Below are 26491 nucleotides of genomic sequence, written 5' to 3' on the forward strand. Positions count from 1 at the left end.
CCCCCCACCAAATAAAAAGAAAGAGCCCTGATGACAGTTTAGGGTCCCCAAACCCATCTCCCATTAAAGCTGCTGAAGCCACCTGAGGCTCATATGAGGGTCATATTCTGCCCATCCACGGTGCTGTGTCCCAAAGGAGGGGACCACTTCCCCTTAACGTGGGCTCATGGAAGGGGTGAGAAGCAGTTTTAATGGTTCCTAATCGGGTGGCTTGCCATGGAATGACTTGCCTGGGAAGTTTGTTTCAAAGACTTACCTAGACCCCACTTTCTGAGATTCTGACTCGGGGAACCCTCCCAGGTGACTATGACAACAGTTTGGGTGTAGAACCAGCTGGATCTGGGGACTTCCGCATCTTACAAAGTGGAATGTCAGAGACAGAGTGGGGCACAGTTCCTGGTCACAACCAGGTCAAGCTCCCCAGGCGAGGCTGCTGAGGCCATTCCTGGGGCCACAGGCTCCTGATGCACAGATCAGGGGCTGGGGCGGGCATCCTGGGACTCAGAATCTGGGGAAGGGCGGCAATTGGGGCTGCCTTGTCCAGATGGGGTCCCGGTGGCTGTGGCTGTGTCTGTCCTGAGGAGGGGACAGCTTCTCTGCTTCTCCTTGCTCCCAAGTGCCCCCAGCATCCAGGAGGATGGGCTCTGGGCCAACGTGTCAGGCATGGCTGGGCAGTCCTTGATGCTGGAATGTGACGCAAACGGGTTTCCGGCCCCTGAGATTGTGTGGCTCGAGGATGGGCAGCTGGTGGGTGTTCCCTGGGGTGGATGGGCTGTGGGTGGGACTTGGACAGGGCTCAGGCCTTCTGGATGGGTTGTTGTTTGTGCTGTGTATGGCGGGAAGATGTGACAGGTGATAGGTGTCTTTGGGGATGCACTGGGGCTCAGGGCCATGGGGGACTGTGGTCCTATGATGAAGCCTGGGAGGGCTGCATGGTGGAGAGGACACAACACTATTCAAGGAATCAGAAGCCCTGGGTTCTGGAAACCAACCAGATCCTTGGGACTCAGTTTCCTCATTGCTGGTGCTGGGGGATGGCCAGACCCCGCTCATCAGCTCCCTGTGGCCTCTTCTGCCCAGATCCCCGAGGTGGGCAGCCACCGCCTCCTGGACAGGGCCCAGGTCCTCCACTTTCCCAGGATCCAGGAAGGCAATGCGGGCCTCTACTCCTGCCGGGCCGAGAACCAGGCCGGGACCGCCCAGAGGGTCGTTGGTCTCCTTGTGCTCAGTGAGTGAGTCCTGAGCCCCTACACCTCCCAAGGGTGCCTGGCCCTGCAGCCACTACCCTTTTAGGTGGGCCAGGGGAAAGGGGAGACTGCCTGCTGGGAGCCAGAGGCACAGAGGGGCCCATGGCAGACCAGGGCCTGTGGTCACAGAGACATGGGGACAGACATGAGACAGTAACACCATTAGCTAAGTAATTACTATTGCATTCTGTGCTATGGAAGAGTAGCGTGGGCCTCTGAGGATGCACAGAGCAGGGGCCCCTCCAGCCAGGAGCTTGGGGGAACTTCCCAGGAGGGCTGAGTGGGCGGAGGAAAGGCTCACCAGGCAGGGACCTGTACATGCAAAAGCCCTGCGGCAGGCAGGGCCTGTAGGGTTTGAGCATTTTCACTCCCCACCCCTTCTCTCCCCCCGTCCCACCTTCCGTGCTTGGAGCTGGGGCCGCCCAGGAGGTGCTGGGCCTGGCTGGTCCAGGGGCGGAGCTGGAGTGCCGGACCTTGGGGTCCCCACGCCCCAGGTGGAATGGACCAAGGACAGGCAGTGAGTGGTTTCCCCCACCAACAGTGGGTAGCGTGGGGGTGGAGCCCAGGCTGGGACCGGATGGAGGGGTCTCTGGGGAGGTGGAACTCTGCAGGGTGGGGGCTTGTGCGCAAGTCATCCAGGGCCCAGGCAGAGGGCAGTGTGAGGCACTCCCGCCTGAGATCACCCAGGTGAGACCCTGCTTTTGCCAGGCAGTGTTTTCTCATCACTCAGCCCGTCTTCCTCTTATTTTTAAAAGTTTTTAAAGGTATTTTGTATTTTAAGGTATTTAAGATATTAATATGATATTCACCATCCCAAAGGGCACAATTCAGTGTATTTACTGCATCCACAGTACCACACAACCATCACTTCTGTCTGGTTCCAGAGCATTTCATCACCCTGGAAGGAGACCCTGTACCCATTAGCAGTCACTTCTCTGTTCTTCCCCTCCCCAGCCCCTAGCAACCACAAATCTGCTTTCTGTCTCTATAGATTTCCCTATATTTCACATACATTTCAGGCAGTCATGCAATATGTGGCCTTCTGTGTCTGTCTTAGCACACAGTTTTCAGTGTTCATCCACATTTGTAGCAGGTTTTGGCATTTCATCCCTTTTAACGACTGTATAATATTCCACTGTATAGATCGACCCCATTTTGTTTATCTGTTTATCCGTTGATGGGCGCTTGGGCTATTGGCACCTTTCAGCGACTGTGAATCTTTCAGTCTTCCTTTTCCCAAGCAGCAGGCTCCCCTCTGTGCAGCCTGCCCCTGCCAGCATCTCAGCCTTACCAGCAGTCTTCTCCATCTTTGCAGACCTGTTCTCCAAGGGGTCCCTCACGTCCAGCTCCAGGAGGATGGCCAGGTTCTCAGAATCACCAGCAATCACGTGGGGGATGAAGGGCGGTACCAGCAGGTGGCCTTCAGCCCAGCAGGCCAGCAGGCCAAGGATTTCCAGCTCAGAATCCACCGTGAGCCCGGCCTCTTCCCAGGCCTTCGCCATGGGCTGACCACTGCATGGATGGTGGTGAGGGGAGAAATGGGGGCTTATAAGGAGGGAGCCCTCAGTCCAGTAAAGTAGGGGTGGGGGTGGGGGTGGGTGGAGGGAGTGAAAGACAGAGGGAATCTGGCCTGTTTCCCAAATCCTATCCGAGCTTCACAAGTTTTGCTATTCCTGATTCCAGTCAGGATGATTGTTTCTTTAAATCAAGTCACCTTTTCTTTACACTGAAACACACTTATTTAAAAGGATATTTTATATCTCACAGGGAAGTAGGAACCAGGGTTACTAGGCCTTTGGGAGAGGAAGCTGGGGAAACAAATGCGACCAAAGAGGGATCTTGGAAACCCTCAAGCTCATGCATGTGGTGGGAAGTGCAGAGCAGAAGGTGCTAGAACGTTTGGGAACAGTGGCACCAAACACACCAAATGCCTTTCCTTTATTGTAATTGGGCAAGAAGATTTGGGAAGGGTGTAGCTGTTCTGTTAAAAGATGCAGGCCTGTGTGCCCCGAGGATTGTCTTGGGTACCATTCGTGGTGTGTGTCCAGCCCTATGGGAACCCCTGATCCAGTTCAGTCCCCCATTTCACAGCTGGGGAAACTGAACCCCAGAGAGGGCTAGTGACCTATGCTGGTCACACAGTGAGTTAGAGGCAGAGTGGGGTCCAGAGCCAGACCTGGGGCCCCTCCCCTAGCTTCTGTGCCTCTTGTGATGGCCGGGCTTGCTTCTCTTGTCACCCAAGCCGGCCTCTCCCATCTGTCCCCAGACCTCACCCCTCCACGCCATCCCCCACGCCTTCCCCACCCCTGCAGTAGGAGACTGTGACGTGTGTGGTGCTTGTGGCCCAGGGGCACATGCATTCAGCCTTGAGGAATGGGACACCAGCAGCCTCGGTGTGGGTCAGGCTCCTGGTGACCACATCCCTCACCATTGTCCTCAGCACCTCCCACCATCTGGGGTTCCAAGGAGACAAGTGAGGTGGCCATCATGGAGGGCCACCCATGCAGTTCCTCTGTGAGGCCCAAGGCGTACCTACTCCTGACATCACCTGGTTCAAGGACGAGGACCCCCTGCCTTCTGGTGCTGGGGTCATTTCCACCAGAGGCGGCCGGCAGCTGCAGCTGGATAGGGCCTGGGCCTCAGACACAGGCATCTACACCTGCAAGGCCAGCAACCCCGTGGGGGACGTGGAGAAGGCCACCAGGCTGGAGGTTTACGGTGAGCTCCTGGGGCAGTGGTCAGTTAGTTAGGGTGGGTGGTAGGAGGGACTCAGGGCCATGGTGGCCTCCAACTGTCTCCAAAGGTGGCTGAGGAGAGCGGCCAGGGGCCCAGGATACCACGATTGAGGGGTTACCCAGGGAGAAGGGTCATCTCAGTTTGTCTCACATCAGACAGGCAAGGAGCAGGCCAGGAACAGGAGGGCCTGTCTTGGGGCCAGGCAGAGCAAGTCAGGAATCCAGGTCTCCCCTCAGGGTTCTTCATGAAATTGCCCCCATGATCATTAATAACCAACTGCTCTTAATCACTTCCTGTGGTCAAACCTCCTGGGGCTCTTCACACAGCACCATGGGTTACAGGGACCAGGGCCTGTGTCTCACCCACTCACTGGGTGAGCCTGGTGGGCTCTGGGGCCTGGGACCCTGCTAGGAGGTGAGGGGACCTGGTTCATACCTAGAGCGTCTGATGTGAATCGTGTGCTGCTACCCTCGGGGCTGGCCTGCCTTGAGGGGCTTGGCTCTCAGGACAGGCGAAGAACTCAGAGGAAGGGCTGTGTGTGGGCAGGGATGGGTCCAAGCAGATGAAGTCTGAGAGGGCAGAATGCAGGCTGGTGGGGTCATCGTGGTCCCTTGTGAAGAGTCATCTCTGGAAGTCTAGTCCCCAAAGATACAAGACGTAAAGGGCTTGGGTGCTGGAGCCCTGGAGACCCCAAAGGGAAGTTGAGATGTGGGGGGTCTAAGGGCAACCTCTGAGGATGAGCCCAGCTGCCTGCTCAGGGATTCTTCTTCGGGGATCTGAAGTCCTCCTGGAAACTGAATGAAAAAATGCATGTGTGTGTTTTCAGCGGGGCTTGTGACCCAAACACAGTTGAGAAGCCCACCCCGTTCCCTCATCTCCCCATGTCCCCTGGCGATGGCTCTGTGGGCTCAGTAACTTGTGGACCCTCCTCAAGGGAGAGAGAGAAGCCTCCCTCTGGCTACCCCCTGGGCCATTGCTGGCTGAGTTAGGAGCCCGCATGGGCCAGGTCACCTGGGCCAGGGTCCGCCCGCTTCCTCAGGACAGGGAGGGGCCTGTAGGAGCAGAGGCTCTGGTCTGGGTCCCAGGGGAACCCATCACTTTGAGTTCAGCGGCTATCAAGACCTACTGTGTGCACATGCTGGAGGCACACAGAGACAAGCATTATTAGGCTCATGAGGAGCTCGCTGGGGTAGCAGGGCATGGAGAAAAGATGCAACAGTGCGTTGGGGCGGGTGTATAAAACAATATACATTTACTATCTCATATCATTTCTATGTGTCAGGAAGCCCCTTACCTAAGTGGTTCTGGCTCAGAGTCTCTCATGAAGTTGTATTCAAGATGTCACCTGGAGCTGCATCACCTGAAGACTTGACTGGACTGAAAGACCTTCTTCCAAGATGGTTTGCTCACATGGTTAGCAGGTTGGTACTATTGGTAGGAGGTCTCAGTTCCTCACCATATGAACCCATCTACAGGGCTCTTGAGTGCCCTTATGACACAGTGGCTGGCTCACCGAGAACAAGGGATACAAGACTGGGCAAGGGGGACGTCACATGCCTTTTGTGACCTAGCTTGGAAGTCATACATCTTCATTTCTGCAGTGTCTTATTAGTTGCACAGGTCAGCCTTTCTCGATATGGGAGGGAAGTAAACAAAGGCACAAAGCTCAGGAACAAGGACGAAAATATAATTCCCAGAGAGATTATTTTCATAGTCACTTGCTGCCCAGAAGTTATTCATGCCCAAAATTATGGTGAGAAGATTATAGTCCTTTCTGGAGGGCTGAGACCAAAGGGAAATGGTAGGAACAATGGAAATACTAACAGACCACAAAGTTGTGACCATCATAGGGGACCCACAGGTAAGTACAGCAAATGGTGATTGTGGTTAATGTCAGCAAGAACAGAAAGAAGATGAGACCTTGGGATTAGTACCTGCGGTCATACTATCCACAGGGGCTTTCTTTGGAAGACGTCCAAGAGAAGTGGGATGCAAAGAGCAGCACAAAATGAAAGCCCAGACCCTTTGGAAAACCAGAGATTAATGCAGAGCTCTGGGTAAATGCCTAAAAATTTTCATAACTAGAGAGAGAGAAGTATCTCCCATTCAGAAGCCAAATGCAGGGCACAAGAGTGCAAATGTACAGAGACAAAGACAGATGAAACAAAAAAGTTTCAGAAAGAGTAAAAGCAGATGCTATAGTTAAAATGTTCAGTTTAATACACTGGGAACTAGACTTCAGGAAGTAGAAGGGTGTCTCCAGAGGCCTGAAATCATCTTGTTTTACAAACGCACTACTGTAATAGAAGATGCCTTGTTTGTTCATTCAATGTACATTGATTACTGCTGCACAGCAAGCGTTGTAAAGAAAAGCAGGGTCCTCATGGAAAGGACCATATTTTACATAGGAACTGGAGCCAGGACTGTCCCTATTTCTAGTCCTTGATGGTGAAAAAATGTACTCATCTCTGGGCAAAAGAGAAAGCAAATAAATAAGAACTACACCGTGTGCCCACATTTTAATTATGTTACTTAAGTATCCAGGCTAAATGTGTAGGGTCCTGTCCCCATCCCAGTCCCAAGAGCAGAAGAGGGCCTGACGGCTACCCAGAGTGTCGTGTGGGCATCCTAGCCCGTCCAGTCCTGGGTTTCCCTGGAGGCGGCTGGCAAACCCCTCTGTCTCTGGCCTGCACCCCTTCCATCCCTCACATGTAGCCCTGAGTCCTGCCCAGCCCCTGTGAGTCCACCAGACCACACACTCAGGCCAGAAGTGGCTTCTTCCTTCAAGAAGTCAAGACCCATGAACATGAAGGCCTCTAGGCTCTGAAAACAGAAATTGGTGGTTTCCCTATGATGATGGGACACCCAAGGGACAGTACTCATGGGAGGTCCTAGGGCACTAGCCCCTCGTCCCCTTGATGAACGGGGTAAGACATCTAGGGGAGCTGATGGAGACTGGGGCTCACACTCCTGGTTCACAGGAAGAGGGCCTGCATGATGTGCAGGAGATGGTAAACACAGACAAGTCCTACCCTGAGCGTCTACTGCGGGGCGTCCTGAAGGAGCTGAGCTGTGGCTGCTGGTGAGCGGCAGGGCTGCTGAATGGGGCGGGGATGGTGGGGCATGGAGAAGAGGGGGCTGGCCGAGAAGGAGGCATTTGCAGGCCTCCTGCTGGCAGGTGGGCTCTGCTAAGCCCTGCTTCCTGCTTTCTGTCCCAGCCATTTCCTCTCACTCTCTGACAAGGACCAGGGCCAGTCATCCCGCACGAGGCTAGATGGAGAGTGCCTCAAATCCTGTGTGCGAGAGCTGGTGCAGATGCTGCTGGATCACATGGGGGACAGGGGAGGGTCTGGAGGTGGAAAGAGAACCCAAAGTGGGGGGACATCTGCTCTGAAGTCACAGCCCCCAGGGCCAGCCTCCATCATAAGTCATGGACTGAGCCCCACGTACACCCCCTGACCCTGCAGGAGAGCATGGGGCAGCAGGCGAAGACCCTGCGGGCACAGGTGAAGCGGCACACAGTGCAGGAGAAGCTGAAGCTAAGCCAGAACTTCCTGCAGAAGCTGCGCTTCCTGGCAGACGAGGTGTGTCTCCCGAAGGCATGTGCAGAGGTGATGCCAGCCCCAAACCTGAGTGACCCGAAGCAGAAGTGGGGCTGCACAGGAGGCATTGAGCCAGACCAGCCAGGAGGCCCCTCCTGCTCTGACAGCTGTTGGGGGATGAGGGTGACCAAGCCCTTCACCCTGTCGGGTGTTCTTCCCGCTGGAACAGTGGGAGAAGAAGGAAAGCCCAGCGTCAGGCGTCCTTCCTTCCATGGATCCAGGGCTGGCCAAGAGGCAGGACCTCTCCCTTACGGGCCCCCAGCTGCCCACCGCAGTCCCACACAGCATCCCCGATGTCTTCATCTGGATGATGAGCGACGACAAGCACATGGCCTCAGCCCGGTGCCCAAGCAGGACCTGCTCTTCTCCATCGTGGAGGAGGAGCTGGGTGAGGACCACGCCAGAGTCAAGGCACTCTTCTCAAGGTGCTGGAAGGGAAGCGAATTAGGGGGTGGATGGGTCCAGGCTTTGTTCAATGGGTCAGCCTCCCTTGGACGGAGAGCGCGCCCACCCCGTCTGGCTGGCCTGAGTTGATGGGGTGCTCAGAGAAGAGGTGGAGAGAGTAGGAATGACAGGGGATCCCATCCCGTCCATCCTTCTTGGCGCTCTGTTCCCAACCCCACAGCCCAGTGGGATGGCTGCGGAGGGACAGAGGCCCCCTGCCCGTTGCTCACCCCACGGGCTCCAACAGCTGACCCCGTGCCCACCCCCAGCTGCCAGGGTAGTGGGTCTTCGGCAAGGCGGGCTGGACAGTGCAAGCCAGGCTGGAGCCCTGCTTGCAGCTGGGCCACAGTAGGCAGCGCGGGGACTTGCTGTGGGGCCTGCCCTGCGGCTTCGAGGGGGTCCAGGCGGCCCTGGGTTTGGGCCTGCACTCCCTCCTGCCCAGCAGCCTGCTCTGCACCAGTGAGTGAGGCTGTCTGAGGCCCAGCTCAGGGAAGCCCCTGGCTCCAGCCCTCACCCTGGGAGGGCACTGGTGGTCGCCTGTTCCCAGCCCCTCAGCCTGCGTTCCCCATAGAGAAGCAGGCCTTCAAGCCCTGTGCCCACAGGTACCAGGCTCGGAGCCTCTGTGCAGCTGACAGCAGTGGCCTCTCAGACCCCTGGCCTGAGTCTTCTTTATCAACTCAAGTCAGTGCACGGAGGTGAGGGCCGGGAGAGGAGGGAGCAGCACTGGCTTTGCGGGCACTGGGGGAGGCCTGTGAGCTTCTAGGGCCTGGGGACACAGATCAGCCAGCACCCCAGATCCTCAGAGGGCAGCCTGGCAGATACCTGTGGGCCCGGGCCACATGGTGGAGGCTTCAATGTGTTTGTTCTCTGCGATAAAATTGCCTTCTAAAAATATGTGATTTGCCTTTTAATTCCATTTATGATAAACCTGTAGTATGAGACTTAAAAAAAAAAAAGATACAGGTCCAAAGGCAGCCCACCCCCTCCCCATTCACCGGGAGAGCTGAGGGCAGGGGCCCTGTGTAAGCAGAACTAGCAAGAGGCCCTCGGTGAGGGGATTGGGCCTTGGCACCTGGCCACTCAAGGCCAGGCCGGCCCCTGCCACGTCCCTCAGGCGCGGGACCGCGCGCTGCGCCCCCGGGCGGGTGGCAGAGCCCCTCCCCCACCCCTAAAGCGTTCCCTGCAGGTGGAAGGCCAGCGGCCTCGCGGGAGGGGCGGCGGTTGCGCGCCCAACGGCTCGGGCTCTGTCTCGCGCCCTCCGCCCAGGCCCCTCTCGGGTGCCCGCTGAGGCCTCGCTCTTCTCTCGAGCCCCGCGCGGTGGGCCCCGCGCAGTGGGCCCCGGCGCTCCAGCTGCTCTCCGAGCTCCCAGCCCAGCCCGAGAAGCGCGCCGCCGCGCCGCCGCACCGCCAGAGTGCGGGCTCTGCCGGCCGAAGCCGCAGGCTGCTGAGCGGACTGGGGGCGCGCCCTCCCTGCCTGGCTCGCTTGCCTCCTCCCGCAGCCGGCGGGTGCGACGTGCCGCCGCCGCTGCTCACGCCGCCGCTGATGCAGCCCCCGCCGGTGATGCAGCCCCCGCCGCTGCTCCCGCCGCCGCCGCCGCCGCCAGTGCCCCCGCTGAAAGTGACTGACGCTCCGCTTGCACCAGGGACCGACCCCGCTACTGGCGGCCGCACCTCTCAGGTAAAGTTCGCTCCACATTGGGGTTGGTGGGCCTGGCCCGGCCCGGCGGCAGCCTCGCGGCCCCGGCTCGCTCCTGCCCGGGTGGGGCCGGGCGGGCTGGGGTCCCGGGCTGGCTGGGGTGCGGCGGGGAGCAGCGCCGCCAGCGGAGGCCGCCGAGATGTGGGGCGAGGGCCTGGCGGGCGGCGCGAGGCGCGGGCGGGAAGGCGCCACAGGCGTGGTTGGGGTCGAGGGCGCCGCGGGCTCCCGGGGCAGCGAGGGGGCCGCGGGCGAAGGGGCGGCGGGCGGCAGAAGTCGCCCGAGTGGTGCGGAGCGAGGCGGGACCGGGGGGAGGTGGGCGAGCTGGGAACCGGCCGGGCTTCTTCGGGGAGGGTTTGGTGGTGGGGAGCGCTGCCTCCTCGGGGTCCAGACAGTGGGCACTTTAGGCAGGAGGGAGGGAACTAGTTGTTTGTCTTCTACATTGAAGTGAACTGTATCCTTCATTTAGGATTAAAAAGTCAGTTGTTAATGTATAGTTTATTTATTTATTAAATTTTACTTTTTTTTATTGAGGTATAGTTGATTTCTATAATATTAGCTTAGGTGATACACAGTTACTTCAAACAAGGATGATTTTTTAAAAAAAAAAAGCTAGTATCTTGTAGGTGCATTTGCGTATTTGCTTTGATCAACTTAGGGAATCAGAATGGAATACACATTTCATGAGTGGAATTTCTTAGCAATTTTGAAGTGGTTCCATTTAATGTGTTAAGTATGCTTTAGAATAGACAGCTAGAAATAGGAGGAGTTGGAAAAAAGATATAGTAGGCCACAGATTTTCTTGTTGATCTCGCACAAGGAAATAATTAACAATATCTATTAGAATAGAGTGTATTGATTTAAGAGTTATGGTAGAAAATAATTCAAGGAATTTGGAAGATAAAGGGTGTTGGTCCAAGATGATTTTGAATCCTTGACTAGTTTTAAATATTTGATAACTGTGTAACTGTATTTTCTCCTCTGGATTTCTTTGATAGTGATATCCAAACCAAATTTAAAATTATTTCCTGTTAGTTTGACATGTGTTATCCTTGCTTCCTAAATTCCCAAATTATCTGATTTAATCTCATTCTCATTTCACCCATGATAGAAGTCAGATTAAGCAGTTTTTTTTCAGTGACCTGCAGTGAGTTATAGAGACAAGTCATCTTTTTTATGTTAGCGGATTGGGAAGAAAAACTAATGAACTCTCACAGACTTTGTGTTGCGGATGACTGAATATAAACTTTTACAAATTAAAATAAGTGATTTTGTTGATTAAATAATTTTAAATGTGATTAAAATTTTTTTCTAAGTCTTTTTGTGAGGTAAGTAAGCAAGGAAAATAATTAGAGAAGAATTCTTATGTTTTCTTGTCTTTTATTTTCCTTCCTCCCAATAGGACCAGACATATTATCAGTCATTTCAGGTTTCAGTATATGGTAAGAGTTTTTTCACTTATTTTGAAGGAAAACACATTTATTAATTTCCATAGAGATAAGGGAAGTTTCTAAGAGATGTATTATTTAAAGTAAAAAACCCCAGTGGAGGTTAAATCCTGGTGTTTCTTAAAAGTCTAAATGTGTTTCTTTGTAAAAATAAAAGTTATAAAAATGTCATTATAAAGAATAAAGTAGGAAAAAGATCACTTATAGTGCCATTATGCTGGCCTTTTTCTTATGCACAATTATTCTGTTTTTCTGCTTTGTTGTGATTATATCATATTTGAAATTTTAATTTTTTTTATTTTTGAGTGTAAGCTAAGGAAATTCCACCTCTGAGTGGTCCCTAGCTTCTGTGCAGATGGAGGTCCTTGGAGGAGGTCAGAGTTGATTCAGGTGGCATTTTTGGCCCTCCAGTCCTAGACTGGTCTAGGGCCTAGGAGTGTCCTGGTGCTCCAAAGGTCTTTTTCCTGGAGCTGGAGGTCGATCCTGTCCTGCTGCCTCATTGGTCATCTTGTTAGTTCTCTTGTGTTAATTGAATGATGAGATGCCTAGTTACGGGACAGATCTGTTTCATTGGTTAGTGAAGTTAAAGAAGATTTCTATAGATTGGAAGGGGTCAATTTTTTTTAATGACATGCTTTGTCTTAAATAACATTAATATTTATAAAATATTTCCTATCTTAGTTTTTCAAAGCTGTTCAAAGTGTCTCCTTTTGGCATTGCCTTCAGGAAGCACTCCCTGGTGCACAAGAAGAGCAGCGTTCCTTTGCAGCCACATCTTAGTTATTAACTAGAAGTATACCCTCCCTTGACCTTCATGCCTCCTTCAGCTGCTGCCCTGTCTCTCCCCTCCTCCCAGAGTTGGAGCTGCATTTTCCACTTCTTCACATCTCTTCCATCTTTAGCCCCTCTGTTCTGCTGGGCCAGTAGAAATTTTAGCCCTGGTGACAGAATCACTCACAGGTCTGTAGACGTGGAAAAGTGCAGGTAGAGATAATTGTGTGGTTCTGCTCTGTCATCTTCCCCATGGTAACTGGCACATTCCTGTGAGGCCATCGCTGCCTAAGGATGCTGTTTAATGCTGACGGTGTCATGACTGTTAGTCTAACTTGCAGAATGTGTACATAATGAAGGGGAACTTTACTTTCTTTGAAAGTATCTACTTTAGCCACATGTGATAAATATTTGTAAGTTCATATTCAACCTGAAAACTACATGGAAAGGGTACATTTTCAGCTGACTAACCATCTTCTTCTTCTTCTTCTTTTTTTTTTAAATAACCTCTTCTGAAACCTCATTGGCTCCTAGACAGTTTTCTCTTTTAGTAATAAAATAAATGTCAATTACTTGGATCTTTCTATTGCTATTTTAATAGGTTTCACCATTCCCTGAAAGTGTAAAAGGACAGTTGTATCAGTGGCCTGAATGTGTGGGGCACATGTCATTGATGGGGGTCAGTAGTGGTGCTCAGAAGGGACCCCCAGAGGACAGAATAGACCTGTATGGTCCTCTTAGTGCCCAAGGCAGAGAGGTGTCTTGAGATCCTAACTGATTTGGGAAGTAGCATAGATGGGGAGATTTGGTGGATAGGAGCTGTTGGTAAAGCATTTCTGTTTCCTTTTACAAGATGCAGTTTCCCAAACAGGTATCTCAAGAAGTGCAGGCTCCAATGTATTTTTCAAGCAACATGGTTAACATCATTGAACTTTTTGATGATGCCACAGTCTTGAAGCCATCTCTCAACTTCACAACCACTGTGAGTTGGCATATTTATTAATGATCTAAAGCAGTAAGTTCAGTTTAGTGAAACAGAATGGGAAATAGTACTGTCAGGACTTTTAAAAACTTGAAGTAGATAACTTTCCCTCTTCAGTTATAGGAGGTATGTGGAATTGTTTCCAAATGACCTTTATCTACTTTATCCCAAAAAGTAGTTTCCAAAAAAATTCTCCTCAACGTATATTTAATAAGCTGTTTAAGTTAGCCTTGGATTGCAATGTTGAAGTTTTGTAAATTAACTGAAGGAATTCGATGCTAGTCCAAAAAATTCCATTCCAATTTGATTTTTATAATAACTAATTTTACTTCTAGCAGAGGTGTGGCATTAAAAATTATCAGCACATCTACTCACTTCTTAAGAGAATATTGAATTACCACTTATTATCTTAGTGAATTCTGACCCTGAGCAGGGTGTGCTGCTGGGCAGGGCTCTGAGACCTAAGAGAGACCCAGTCCCTCCCCTGGAGTCACAGTGTTTGTGACAGTGATGGGAAAATAGACACACAACTGTGATTCAGGGCAGGAAAAGATCCACGTCATGAGTACATTTCTATAGGGATTTAAAACAGGTGTTGGCAAACTTTTTCTGCAATGGGCTAGATGGAAATATTTTTAGCTTTGTGGGCCGTTGGTCTAAGTCACCACTGTGCAGCTCTGAGGTAGGGTGAAGGAGCTCCTGCAGCTTGGTAGCCAAGTCAGGGTGACTGCTTCTCAAAAAACCTTCTTTACAAAGAGACTGGATTTGGCCTCCTTGCCTGGCATAGCTTGCTGACCCTGGTTTAAAGCAAGGAGGGATCACTTCTTACTGAATAGTTGGAGAGAAAGTTTATAGTTTCCGTGTTGGTGTATCTGTGGAGATTTGGGGACAGGGATGCGCCCAGAGAGCGCATGCAAGCTGTGTTCCCCTTTCCCCATACCTTGTTTGCCCTAAGCATCTCTTCTTTTTGGCTCATTATCCTTTTATGATACACCAGTGATCTAGTGAGGGAAAAAAAGTTTTAGAGAGCTCCTGATTTTAATAATCTTATAATTTAGACAGTTGGAAAAGTAAGTTTTAAAAAAAGCCAAAAACAACTTGAGGTTGCAAATGGTAATTTCCAAATGAATAGAGGGAAATAATGAGAGTTCAGGGAGGGATGGCTGGCTTTGGGACAGGGGTGGGGTCATTCAGGGAGGCTTTCTGGAAGGGGAAGGTTTAGGCTGTTTGTGAAAAGATCAGTCGTGTTTTCAGTGTTGAGATGTGTGAGTTGGAGGTGGGGAACCAGATGAGCTGAGACAGAGGTGAGCACTTTGGTTGGCGAGTTCAGGGTACATTCAGGTGACAGCAACTGGGCCAGGGCAGTGGCAGCAGAGAGCTCCTATTCCCTGTCCAGGAGTGGTCAGAGGGAAGACAGGAGGTGGAGCTTGGGGAGTTTGCCGAGGGTCCTCAGGGTCTCACCTGTTGTTTAGCTTTATGCTGTTGGCAGTGAGGAGCCTAGAGCCTTAATGAACATGGGAGGGGTGGGGCAAAAGCAGTGCCACGGGGGGGGGGGACTAGGGGATCTGTGTCCTATTGGATGGCAGCAGCCTGGGCCAAGGCAGGGAGGAGCCTCCTGGGGGGGAAGTGGGCGGAGATGTCAGAAGTACTTTTCCTCTTCCTGGGGTCCTCTGGTTCTGCTCCTGCAAGCTTCTTGCTTGCTTTTCTTGTCTCTCCAGAGTTGGCTCTCCAGGAGGGAGTCAGGAGCCTATTATAATAGACCATTTGGGGTTCTTGTTAAATTTGTATGTGCTGCCCAGGGACTCTTGAGTACCTTGGAATAATTTAAGTGTCCTTGATCTTCCAGGACAAAGTGTCAGAGCTGGGGCTTCCCCTGCTGCCACTTTGGCAGTGCCTGTTTACTGAGCCAGTGAGGAAAGGAGGACTTGATTCTGCAGGAGATGCTTCTTCCTTGATAGTCCTGTCACTTCACTCCTGAGTGTCAGCAGAGGCCCTCGGGCATCTGCAGGTGTTCTGTGGCAGAGCTGGAGTTCCAGAGCTGAAACCTTCCCCTCCAACACGCCTGGTGCTGGCTCCCTTGTCTGCAGTTGGGCTAACTGCATTTGCTGGCTTGTTGAGATATTATACACTTTTCTGTTTTCTGTTGTTTTCTTGTTGGTGCCTGTTCTGGCACCGTGTTTGCTTACCATAGATGTAGGAGTGGTTATTTTTAGCATAGCAGAACCAGTGGTTTGGCTGTTTAATTTTCAACTTGGCGTGTTTTTTAAACTTTGAATCCTTCATGATTTTTCTTGCAGTTTTCTCTTGATTTGTCTGTGTTAATGCTAATGAAAATAAGGGAAACATCAAAATAGTTACCCCAAAGGGTAAAATATCTTGAACATTTTTACCATAGCAAAATATATATGATATAAAATTTTCCATTTTAACCATTTTAATGAATACAATTCAGTGGCATTAATGACCATTCATAATGTACAACTGTCATGACTGTCTTATTTCCAGAACTTTTCCTCACTCTAGACAGAGACTGTGTGACCAGGAAGCACTAACTCCGAATTTCCCCCCTTCCCTTAGCAACCCTGGTAACCTCTAATCTACATCTGCCTATTCTAGAAAACTCCTATAAGTAGAATCATAAAGTATTTGTCCTTTTGTGACTGCCTTGTTTCAGCTAGTATAATATTTTCAAGATTCATCTGTGTAGTAGCACATTTCAGAACCTCGTTTCTTTTTATGGTTGAATAATATTCCATTGTGTAAATGTGCCACATTTTGTTTGTTTATTCTTCTGGTGACGGACGCCTAGGTTGTTGCTGTCCTTTGCTTTTGTGACTAATGCTGCGGGGCACGTTGATGTACAAATACCTCCTTGAGGTTTCAGTTCCTTTGGAGTGGAATTGCTGAGTCATATTCTAATTCTGTGTTTGGGCCAACTTTATTCATTCTTTTAGCCTGTTCTACTCACTCTTGCTAGCAATGAGCACTGTTTTTATAAACAGTGTTGTTGCTGGTGAGGGTGTGGAGAAAAGGGAACCCTCCTACATTGTTGGTCGGATTGTAGTTTGGTGCAGCCAATGTAGAAAACAGTATCAAGATTCCTTAAAAAAACTGAAAATAGACTTACCCAAAGATCCAGCAGTCCCACTCATGGGCATATACCCAGAGGAAACTCTGGTTTGAAAAGTATATGCACCCGTGTTCATAGCAGCACTATTTACTATAGCCAAGACATGGAAACAACCTAAATGTCCATTGACAGAAGACTGGATAAAGAGGCTGCAGGGTGTGTGTGTGTATGTTTGTAGTGGAATACATTAAAAAAGGATAAAATAATGCTGTTTGCAGCAACAGGGATGTACCTGGAGATCATTCTATTAGAGAAAGAATGGAATTGTCATTAAATGAATAATTTCTTTTTTTGTATCACTTTTGTTGACTTTGAAATGGCTTTTTCTGCTTGTGAGAGTGTGAGAGTATGTGTGTCTGCGTCTTTGGGTATGAGAGAATGTATGCTCATGTGTGTGCTTAAACTCTCAAAACTGAGCAATAGTAAAAAAAAAAGGGGGAAGTATCTTCATATTTTGCACAAAAACAAATGATCAAGAGTGAGTTCGGAGTATGGGTGACTGATAATTTAGAGAACATTTAAACTCATATTTTAAAAGGAAATTAAAATTACTCTTCCTAGGAGTGTGGCCCTGGGTATTGAAAGACACAAACCTTGTGAAGGGTGACATTAATGGTGTTTATAAGTAAAACCTGGCAATGTGACTTAAAGTATTTAGGTCTTTCATCTCAGGTATTTAAAGTTACTTATACGGGTATGAGTACTTTCTGGTTGAACATGGATGTTGTAGTTTTCACTTTCTGTTCTTTGATCCTACAATGTGTGGAGTTTACTGTACTTGGAATTACATCCGGGCCATGACGTGGAGTGTTTTTGGCTCCTGTCTAGATCTTTGTAATGAATGCTTTCCATGTGCTCTCTGTTATTTCTTGACGTGGTTGTATTTTTGGACCTATTGGAAGATCGTTTGCCTCCAGTTTGTATTACAAATTGTGCTGTTATTTTGGAATTAGACACAACACACACTGATGTCATCCTGGGCGGGGTCACATTTGTACATCCTAGTTCCCTGGTTTGGTAAGTAGAGATGACCACCCAACTAATAATATTAAGTGTGCTTTTAGGAAGAAGTCATGCAATGTTTTGACTGAAGGAAATGTATCAATGAGAATGGTTAATTCTAGAAGTTGTTCTCTTTTCTTTTAGGTAAAATTATATGAATATCATCTTGAAAGACTCTAGAACTCTCCTGGCTTCTATCCAAGAATTCCCTGATTCTGTCAGGTGTTTCCAGTTACTCCACACTAAGCCCCAGGGTCTCCAGCTTTAGGTTAGTTCTTGCCACCACCAGACAGTTGAGTGTCTGTCCTGAAATTAAAAGAACAATTTTATAAAGACTTGTGAAGTGATGCATGTATTAAAAGACACATGGCCCATTTAGCTGTCCTCATGTAATCATCTCTCCTCGACAGCCTTCCAGTAGTGTTTCCCATTCTCTCTCTGTCAGGTTCAGCCTTTACTCACCTTGATTCGTGTTTACTTCCTGAACCCTGATGCCCACAGCAATACTCATTCTATTCGTAGTAATACTTTTGTATCCTTTACCTTTTCTGAGAACCTTCTTCTACTTTCTACTGTAGCAGAAGCAGCCTGATACTCTTACTAGTGTGTCATGGTCCTAGAAACCTTCTCAAGTCACTGACGTGAACGTTTCTGCCTGTCTGCTCATTCAGGGTCAGGAGGTACATAGGGTTCAGTATTTTCTTGGTGACTTCAAGATCATTGTCCAACAACCCCCAGCAAAGAGGCCCTTATCACTTGACTCTCAATAATTTCAATTACAAATCCTTTGATCAACATTCAGGTCACCCACTTTCCCTTTTCCTCTTCCTACATCGATGACTCTCACAAAAGATTCAAAGTCTTACTTTTGTCCTCCTGGGGGATTTGAATGTCCATGTGGTTGGTCCATCTAATGTGCAGTATCCTGTGATCACCACTGTGGCAACACTGGTCACCCAAGGTCACGTTATCACCTGAACACTACTTTACCGCTGACATCTCAAATGCCTGTCCTCCCACCCTGTTTATGCCCTCACTCCTTCAATTCTATTAAATGTTTCTTTGGTCTTACTAAAGAGCAGGTTATCTTCTTTGATCTTGACATCTGGTTATTCTGGGTCAGTGGCTCCTTCTGCCCCTATTTTCCTCCAGTACCTGAAGCACATGGTCAAATGAAGCTGGTAGAATTCTTCCTTAGTCCCTTGTCCTTCTATGACATCTTTCTCATGAAACCCAAGATGGACCATCTCGACTCTTTATCTTACCCGTGTGTCTGCACCCTGATGCTTACAAAGGCAATCTTTTGAGAAACAGATGAGAAAATAAATGGGAAAACAATAAAATCTTAGACCCAGAGAAATGCTATTCTTCATGAGCCTAGCAACTTTGGGATACTTTACAAAAATGTACAACCAATATACGCTTCCAGGACTAATATCTGAGTCATACTTTTTTGGGAATAATTTTAGCAGAGACTTTCAATGAGGGTAAATAACATTTCAATTCTATTGGCGTCAGGTTTTTCTAATGGGACCAGAGTCCCAGGATGACACAGTTGAGTCAGACTGGTGGCAATACCATGACATGCAATACCTTTTCTGGGCACACCCTTACCACTCACAGGCTTTGGAAAATGAGAGAATTTAATGTTCATGGGAGTTTAATGTGAGAACTAGAACTGAAGAATGCACTTTCCCCACATGGCTTAAGGTAGACTGGAAAAGCATAGGAAAGAAATGAGGTTCTTTTCTGATATGCTTTCACCCTCTCCTCGGCTGAACTTTTCTGTCTCATGTTTCTCTAAGCTTGGGCCTCACAGATTGAACCACACCAAAAGCAACATTTTCTTGAGGAAGTTTATTATGCAAAGCCTTTGATGATTTTTTCTTCCAGGTTAAGGTGATCACAGAGAAAAGTGATGATTTTGATAGTCTGATGGCTTCAAATGAAATCATTGCCCCAGGACCCCAGCAGACCATCCTGGTTCCCAGTGAGGATGGGGCAACTCTTCTTTTCCCAGTTACACCAGCACACCTGGGAGAAATTCCTGTCACAGTCACAGCTGTCTCACCTGCTGTTTCTGATGCCGTCACCCAAAGAGTTTTAGTGAAGGTAAGTATTTGAATTCTAAATAAATGAAATGGAAATTCATAGTTGAAAAGGAAAGAGAAAGTGGTTTTTCTCTTGGTTAAATCTATTGGCAAGACCTAGTAGATCCTCTTCACCCTCCTGGCAATGCCCAACGGTTTTCCATCTGAATGGAAAACTATATCCCATCTATGTTTTAGAAGTAATTGCCAATGTCTCATTTAAATTTATAGGGTGACTAGAAAGCAAGTCATTTGCATTCACAATCTGTGTGATGTTGGGATCCTCTTAAATCATGCCAAGTTGGTATGTAGATTTTGAATTTTGGAATTCCTCCGTATGGGTAGAAGAAGTTTTGTAGATTTTTTTCAAAGAGAGTATGCAAACAGATGGCTCAGAATAGAGGATAAGTGCTTGTGTTCTGGAGTGAGCCCTGGGTTCGCGTGCCTGCTGTCAAGGGTGCCTTTGGACAAGGTATTTTACCTGCCTCTTTGGATAATAACAGGACCCACCTAAAAGGATTTCTCATCACATTTTCTTTTTCTTTGTCATTTCCATTGCTGTTCTATGAAATGTTTTATCAAATTTAACTAGAACATAAACATTTATCAACAGATTTGAAGCAAAAATCAAGACGTGGGTACTTATCTCACCATGCACAGGCCAGACTTACTATCTGCATAGAGTTCTCTGTAAACAGATGAGTAGAGACCATGTTAATTGTGTTCCTTTTCTCAACAGGCTGAAGGGATGGAAAAATCCTATTCGCAATGCATCTTATTAGACTTGATGGACAGCAGGTGACAAACTACCCTGAGAACTTCTTTTCCCCCTCCCTCCTCAGAGTGAGCAGTTGTGAAAGAGTTCAGATCAGCTGCAGTTGGTAAGAATAGAGTGTATCAGCATCACTGCTGGTTTCTTTGCATATAATAATATATATTTTTCATCAATTTGTAGGTGCATTTTCTTAGTCCTAATGAGAAGAAGTTGCAAAATGGTTTTAGTTGGTACCCACTGCTGATGACAGAAAGGCTGCTAGATGTGTGTCCTGGACCAGTTCTTGTCAGTCGTCAGCACGCGTGAAGCACCTGGGGAGCTTGTGTGAAGGCAGATCCTGGTTTAGGAGGCCTGGGTGGGGCCACAGATTATGCATTTCTCACAAACTCCCAAGTGATGCAGATGCTTCTGGCGTGCAAACCACTCTTTGAGCAGCCAGGCCAGACTAGCCTGTGGCTGGAGGGAGGGGTTATTCTAAGGGCAGAGCTTCTTGACCACTGGTGAATGCCAGCACCATCTGTGGGGCTTTGCAAACACATGAATCTCTGGATTCTGTTGTCAGTCTGCTCAGTCAGAATCTCTGGGGTTATGGCTAGGGCTTGCATATTTTGAAAAGTTTCCATGAGTGCTTCTGATCACCAAATGCTGAGCACTGCTGCTTGAGCAGTTCTCTATGCAGAACACAAGTAACCTTCACAACAGGAGCTGCCCACTGGCTGGGTCAGTTGTGCTGTACACATACCTGAAGGCCATGTGTAGATTAAAAACATCTAAATAGTTTGTTAGGTCTTTAAGGTTTCAGGACCGGGGACAGTTTTTCAGATGCTCTTTAAATCTCATTTGCAGGTATCATGCTTTTTATTATAACCCCCAACAACCAGTGCCTCTAGCGAGGATTTTTTGGGGAAACTTAGGTAAAATTCTTAAAAAGGATTAAATAATCTCTCTACTCAGGAATGCTCAGAGATGCCTAAGCACCTCCCACACTGTTGAGATGCTGAGTGATGCAGCAAAGACACGGATGGCTGAGGTGCACACACACACACACAGATACACACACACATAACATACACAAACACAGATAACACACATACACACATACATACAGATACACACATAACACACACACATACATAGACACATAACACACACATACATGCACATACACAGGAGGGGAAGGAGCCTAGAATTTTAAATTACACCACTGCTATTTACATTGGAATGAGTCTGCCTATGGTTATTGAAGTGCTGTGAGGTTTCATTGTAAAGCTTGATTTCAGTAATAGATTTTAAAGCTTTACCATTATATGGTTATTTATTTAAAAAGAAAAACTATTTGGTACTCCAGATGCAAGAATGTTAGCTTGTTGTCTGTTGGAAATTTTTGAGAGTCTGTGTTCACTTTGAATATTAAAAACATAACCTGCAGTGGTAATAATAGTTAAAAGCATAGCCTGCAGCAGTGTTTACCTCACTGCGTTAACATCTAATGTTTAAGACATCATACGCTCTCACAGCTGCAGCCTACTCACATGAAGCTCTTCCTCTGTTTAGTGGATTCAGTTTCTTTAGAAGCAGCTTTTCGCTAGGTATCTGGACTTGGAAGGATATATATTTCTGAAATAAGCCATATGATGGATATTCTATACAGTTCAACCATAGTGGGGTCAAAATTAGAACTCAGCCTCTATATGTGAAAAATTTTATGTATTTTCCTGATTTACGGTGTTAGAATGTGGGTAAAGTGTGTGTTTTGTATAACTTTATATAACTAACTTTGAAGAATATTTCTAATCCCTTTTCATCCTGAGATTCACTGAAATGCTTGAAACACTTGTTAGTTCTACTTTGTTGTTGCTGAATAAAGCACATTGAAACATACCACAATCCCTGCTCTTAGAAATGTCATTTCTCAAGAACTTGTAGTGTATTAGTAAGGAAATCAGAATAAAGTTGTATTTCTGTGAAGAATACTAATAATAAAACCTTCTTTTTCCTATATAAGAATGATGGTTTCTTGATCAATTTCTGACATTTTTGTCCAAGAATTTTTTTAAACTTACTTTTTGCTAAGATATGCCATGTCCTTGAGCTGAAAGTCTCCTAATTTGTCACATAACCTGCAAGTTCAGTAACACTTATTTGGCCAGTTTTCCTAAAAGCTTGATGCACAGTTTCTACTCTGCTCCAGGCAGTGGAATAATGATACTGCTTCTGGGTCAGGTGCCTTCTGCTTTCACAGGGAATCTCTTTGCCACCAGTAGTACAGTTATTTGAGGATTTACTGAACATATTAAATATCTTGTGCTTTTAGGAGATATTCTTGGTTCTTCCATCAATGGCTTTGCCTCACTAATTCAGATGGCTCATGGCTGTGGTGAACAAAACATGATAAATTTTGCTCCAGATATTTATGTTTTGGATTACCTGACTAAAGAGAAATAACTGATGGGATTTAAGAGAAAAAGCCCCTTTTTTCATTTATGAGGCAAGGGAAGCATTTTGGAAGCATACTTTTATTTGTAAAGTAAATTTGCTTAGTTATCTTCAGTCAGAGTTGACCCTAGACTGTTTCAAAATGGACAAATTTTTGTCTCTGTTTGTAGGACCAGACAGGGTTGAATGTGCCAGAGCTGCAAGCAGTGGGAAGCTGTCATCATCCTCCCTCAGCTCAGTTCTCAGTAATCATCGTCAAGATGCTTGTTCAGGAGTTCAGTTCATTTTATGTATTTTCAGGAAGGTACCTGAAATTTAAGGCCACTTAAAATGCAAAGGAATGAGTGTGCACTGATTTGTTCCACATTCATGGAGCATCTCTTAGGGCTGGGATCAGGTCCAGTGCTGAGGAGGTGGAGGAAGTCAGGCCTTTGCTGTCACGGAAGTCTCTGCCCAGTGAAGAAAGTCTGTACACAAACGCACGTGGTGCCATGTGGTGGGGACCTTCTCAGTGCATTTAACATTTCAAGCAGTTGGGGGTTAGGAGAGAAGTGTGTTTATGGGGAGGCCCTGCTGGCCCCTTAGTAATGCCACACCAGCAATTCCTCTGCCCTGCTTTCTGCAGAGGCTGATACTGTTTGCAGACACCAGGTGCTCTGTGTCTACAACTTGCTGATAACAACAGTTAACATCAGTTGAGTGCTTACTATGTGGCAGGTGGTGTCCTAAGCACCTTACATCTAATATCTCCTTTCCTGGTTACAGTCAGTGTGGTGACTGTCCTTGTGTTGTTACAAGTGAGGCAACTCAGGCATAGAAAAGTTAACTAACTTGCTAGGATCATGTAGCAAGTGCGTAGCAGAGCTGGGATTTCAACTCACTGGCCTCTGAGTCCATGCTCTTACTGTCCATACTTAGGAGAAATTGAAAAGTTGTGAGGCCTTGTGACTAATAATAATGTAAACTTGATTTCCTCAAATGCTCCCAGAGCCAGCCACCTGAAGTCCCAATCTCAGTCTTGCACTGCCACTAGGGGCCTCTAGCAAGATCTCTGTGTGACCGAATTGATCCATCTGCAGAGTCTTAGAATAGTTCGTGCAAAGAGATAGGAAAATGCTTGTTCAGCATAAAGTATATATTGATCAACACTATCTAAATTCCTAAACCTTTTGGCTTTTTATTTTTGCAGTGAATGAGTTCATTGTCACTAGAGGCAAGTGTTAGTGGTTTTGCTAACTTTCCCAAAGTTAAGAATTAGAAAACTTAGTAAAGACATTATTTTAATGTGAGCTTTTCTTCCAGTTTCCCTCATTGTGTAGAGACTTGTTTATCCTAAACTAAACTCTATGCAATAATGATAGTAACTAAGATGGTTTAAATGTTTTACAAATGTTTTCATTTAATTCTCACAAAACCCTTGGAGGTAGGCATACTGTTATCATTTCCATTTTACAGATGAGTAAACTGGGGCATCAGGAGGTTAAATAACTTCCCTTTGGTTACCCCCAGGTTGTGTGGCTCTGGGGTCCATTCTCAGAACACTATGGGACAGTGTTTCTTGGCATCATTCTTTGTTGGAAGCAATAGGATGTGATGGAGTTGGACAAGGGATTGGGCCAAGATGCTTCAATAGACCTACCTACAAGAGGTCTCTGTGGGGGTTCTGATAAAATAGTAAGGGAGGACCATGGGGCCTTGTGGGTAAGGAGACACCAGAGGTTAGAATCTGGGGAGTCAGGTTGGACCAGAAAGAGCTTTAAGATGTTGGATCTGAGGTGATGCATGGCAGGCAGCTGTCCCTGGGAAGTTGGCCCTGACAAGAGCTGAATGTGAGTAAGGGGGGTGATGAGTGAGTAACCAGTGAGGCCTTGAGTATTCCAGGATGCTTTCATAGAAGAGAGGGGGCTTGATCACCTTGTCAATTGATCTATAATACAGTTGACCCTTAAACAACAAGGGTTGGAACTGCATGGGTCCATTCATATGCAGATATTCTTCAGTATTAAATCTACAGTACTCCACAGTGTGGTTGGCTGAGTTCAGGAATGCAGTGGAACTGTGGATGCAGAGGACCAATTCTGTTATATGTAAATTTTCCCCCGTGTGGCTCAGGAATCTATTGTATACACTTTTCAAAGTGTTTTGGAGGTATGGAGGGCCATCCTATTCACTTACCCTGTAGTCGAAGGCTAGTAACTTTGCGATTGTCATTAGTGGGTCACTCATTTGGCCAAATAGAGCCAGAATTGTGAAGTAGGTAGGGTGGTGGTCTTTTTTCATTCATTCATTCATTCAGACCTTCGTTGTACACATATTTATTGAGTACCTGCTGTATGCCAGGCACTGGGAATACAAAAGAAAAAGAGTTCCCTTCCCTCCTGTTGCTTACGCTGTGGTGGGATTAGGAAGAGATGGTTAATGTATCAATCAATACATCAGGCAATAAGAAAAATGTCAGATAATGATATATCTGGCAAAGAATTAAGAGAGGTCATTGACAGAGTGGAACTAGTAGCTACTTTAGGTTGAAGAGCTAACACTTACACCAAAATCTGAATGACACAGGCCAGCCGTCCAAAGATCAGTCAGCAAAGCATTCCCAGGAGAAGGAAGAGCCAGTGCTGTTGTGTTAGACTGACTCTGCTCTGCATACTTGAAGGATGGAAAGGTGTGAAGGGAGCATCACTGGTGGGGAAGAATGGAAGCAGGTGAGTCTGCAGAGGTGAGCAGGAGCCAGACCACTTGGAGCTTTCAAAGCAAAGGCAGGAAGTTTAGATCTCTGTGCTTTGGGAAGCCATTGAGTGGAGTGATGTGATCTGACTGCTGGAGGCTGGGACAGGGGACAGCAGTGGCGCTGGAGAGGAATGACCAGATTGAGGATACATTCTGGAAGTGGGGCTCTTCCCCCTCATCACAGGCTACTCTTCTATCCCCACTTTTAAAACGTTTCCTCTTTTTCTTTTCCTACAAGGCCTCAGCCACCCCCAAGGTGTTGGCAAAGTACCACATTTTCTGCTGTGAAAGTTACATTCCATTTTGGGAATATGTGCATCTGAATTTGTGAGTAAATTGCCTTTTTAAAACCAAAGTTTCAAAGTGGCAATTTGCGTCTCGGTCGGGCTTTAGGATGAGTCTTGGGTTCTAATCCTGACTCTGTATCATTTGTGATTTTGTGTATCATGTCACCACGCTGAGCTAAGTTTCTTATCTGTAAAATGGGTCAGATTATACCTACTATGCTTCATCCATAGCACTGTGATTTAAAATGGAAAAAAAAAACCAACTGAAATGACATATTTAAAATTACACTGTAGTGGTTGAATGTGAAATGTTGTGTCTTGTCTTTCACATCCATGTGTATACCCATTTTCCATCACAGCTCACAGGGGTGAGAGTAAAAAGACCTTGAAGTAGGCAGGCCTTTACTCCATCACCAGTGATGTTTGAATATTCCCTATGTTCCTAGCACTGTGTTGTGCGTTACGGAGAATGTAGTAGGAAGACGACCTGGTGTGTAAACCCAAGCATCTAGTTGGAGAGATACAGTTGGCCCGTGTGGAAGGATGGATACCGATGCTGGGCCTTCCAAAGTGGGGTGGACTTGGAGAGGTGGAGAGGGGAGAAGATGAGTCCAGACAGGGAAGAGCATGAATGGAAGCCCAGAGATGAGGACGAGGGTGTGTTAGGACAGCAGGGCTGCTGCAGGGGACCAGGGGGCAAGTGAGCATACGCAAGTTAGCAGGTGCACACGGGAAGTCCGTGACTTGTTATCGCGTATGTGCAGTTCACACTGGATGGAGGGCTCCCTCCTACAGGCTGCAGAGGTGATGGCTGGTGGCTGTACTGTGCGCTTTGTCATTTGTTTACTTCTGTCTTTGACTATGAGGTTTATTGAAACAGAGCCATTATTTTTAAACATTGGTGAATGCCTTTACTATAGAGTTACTTTAAAAAAAACACAATGGACTTTTTATTTAGCAATAAATATAGATGGACAGACAGTTTCAAAGAAACGGAGAGAAGTCTTCGATGCTCCTCACTCGTTCTTCCCTACTGAGCGCCTTGTGTAACTGCTGCAGCAGCAGACCCAGGTGGTGATGTTGGTAAAACCCACAGCACTGACGGAGATGCCGCAG

The sequence above is a fragment of the Vicugna pacos genome, chromosome 11, assembly GCF_048564905.1.
Source record: "Vicugna pacos chromosome 11, VicPac4, whole genome shotgun sequence".
Classification (NCBI taxonomy): Eukaryota; Metazoa; Chordata; class Mammalia; order Artiodactyla; family Camelidae; genus Vicugna; species Vicugna pacos.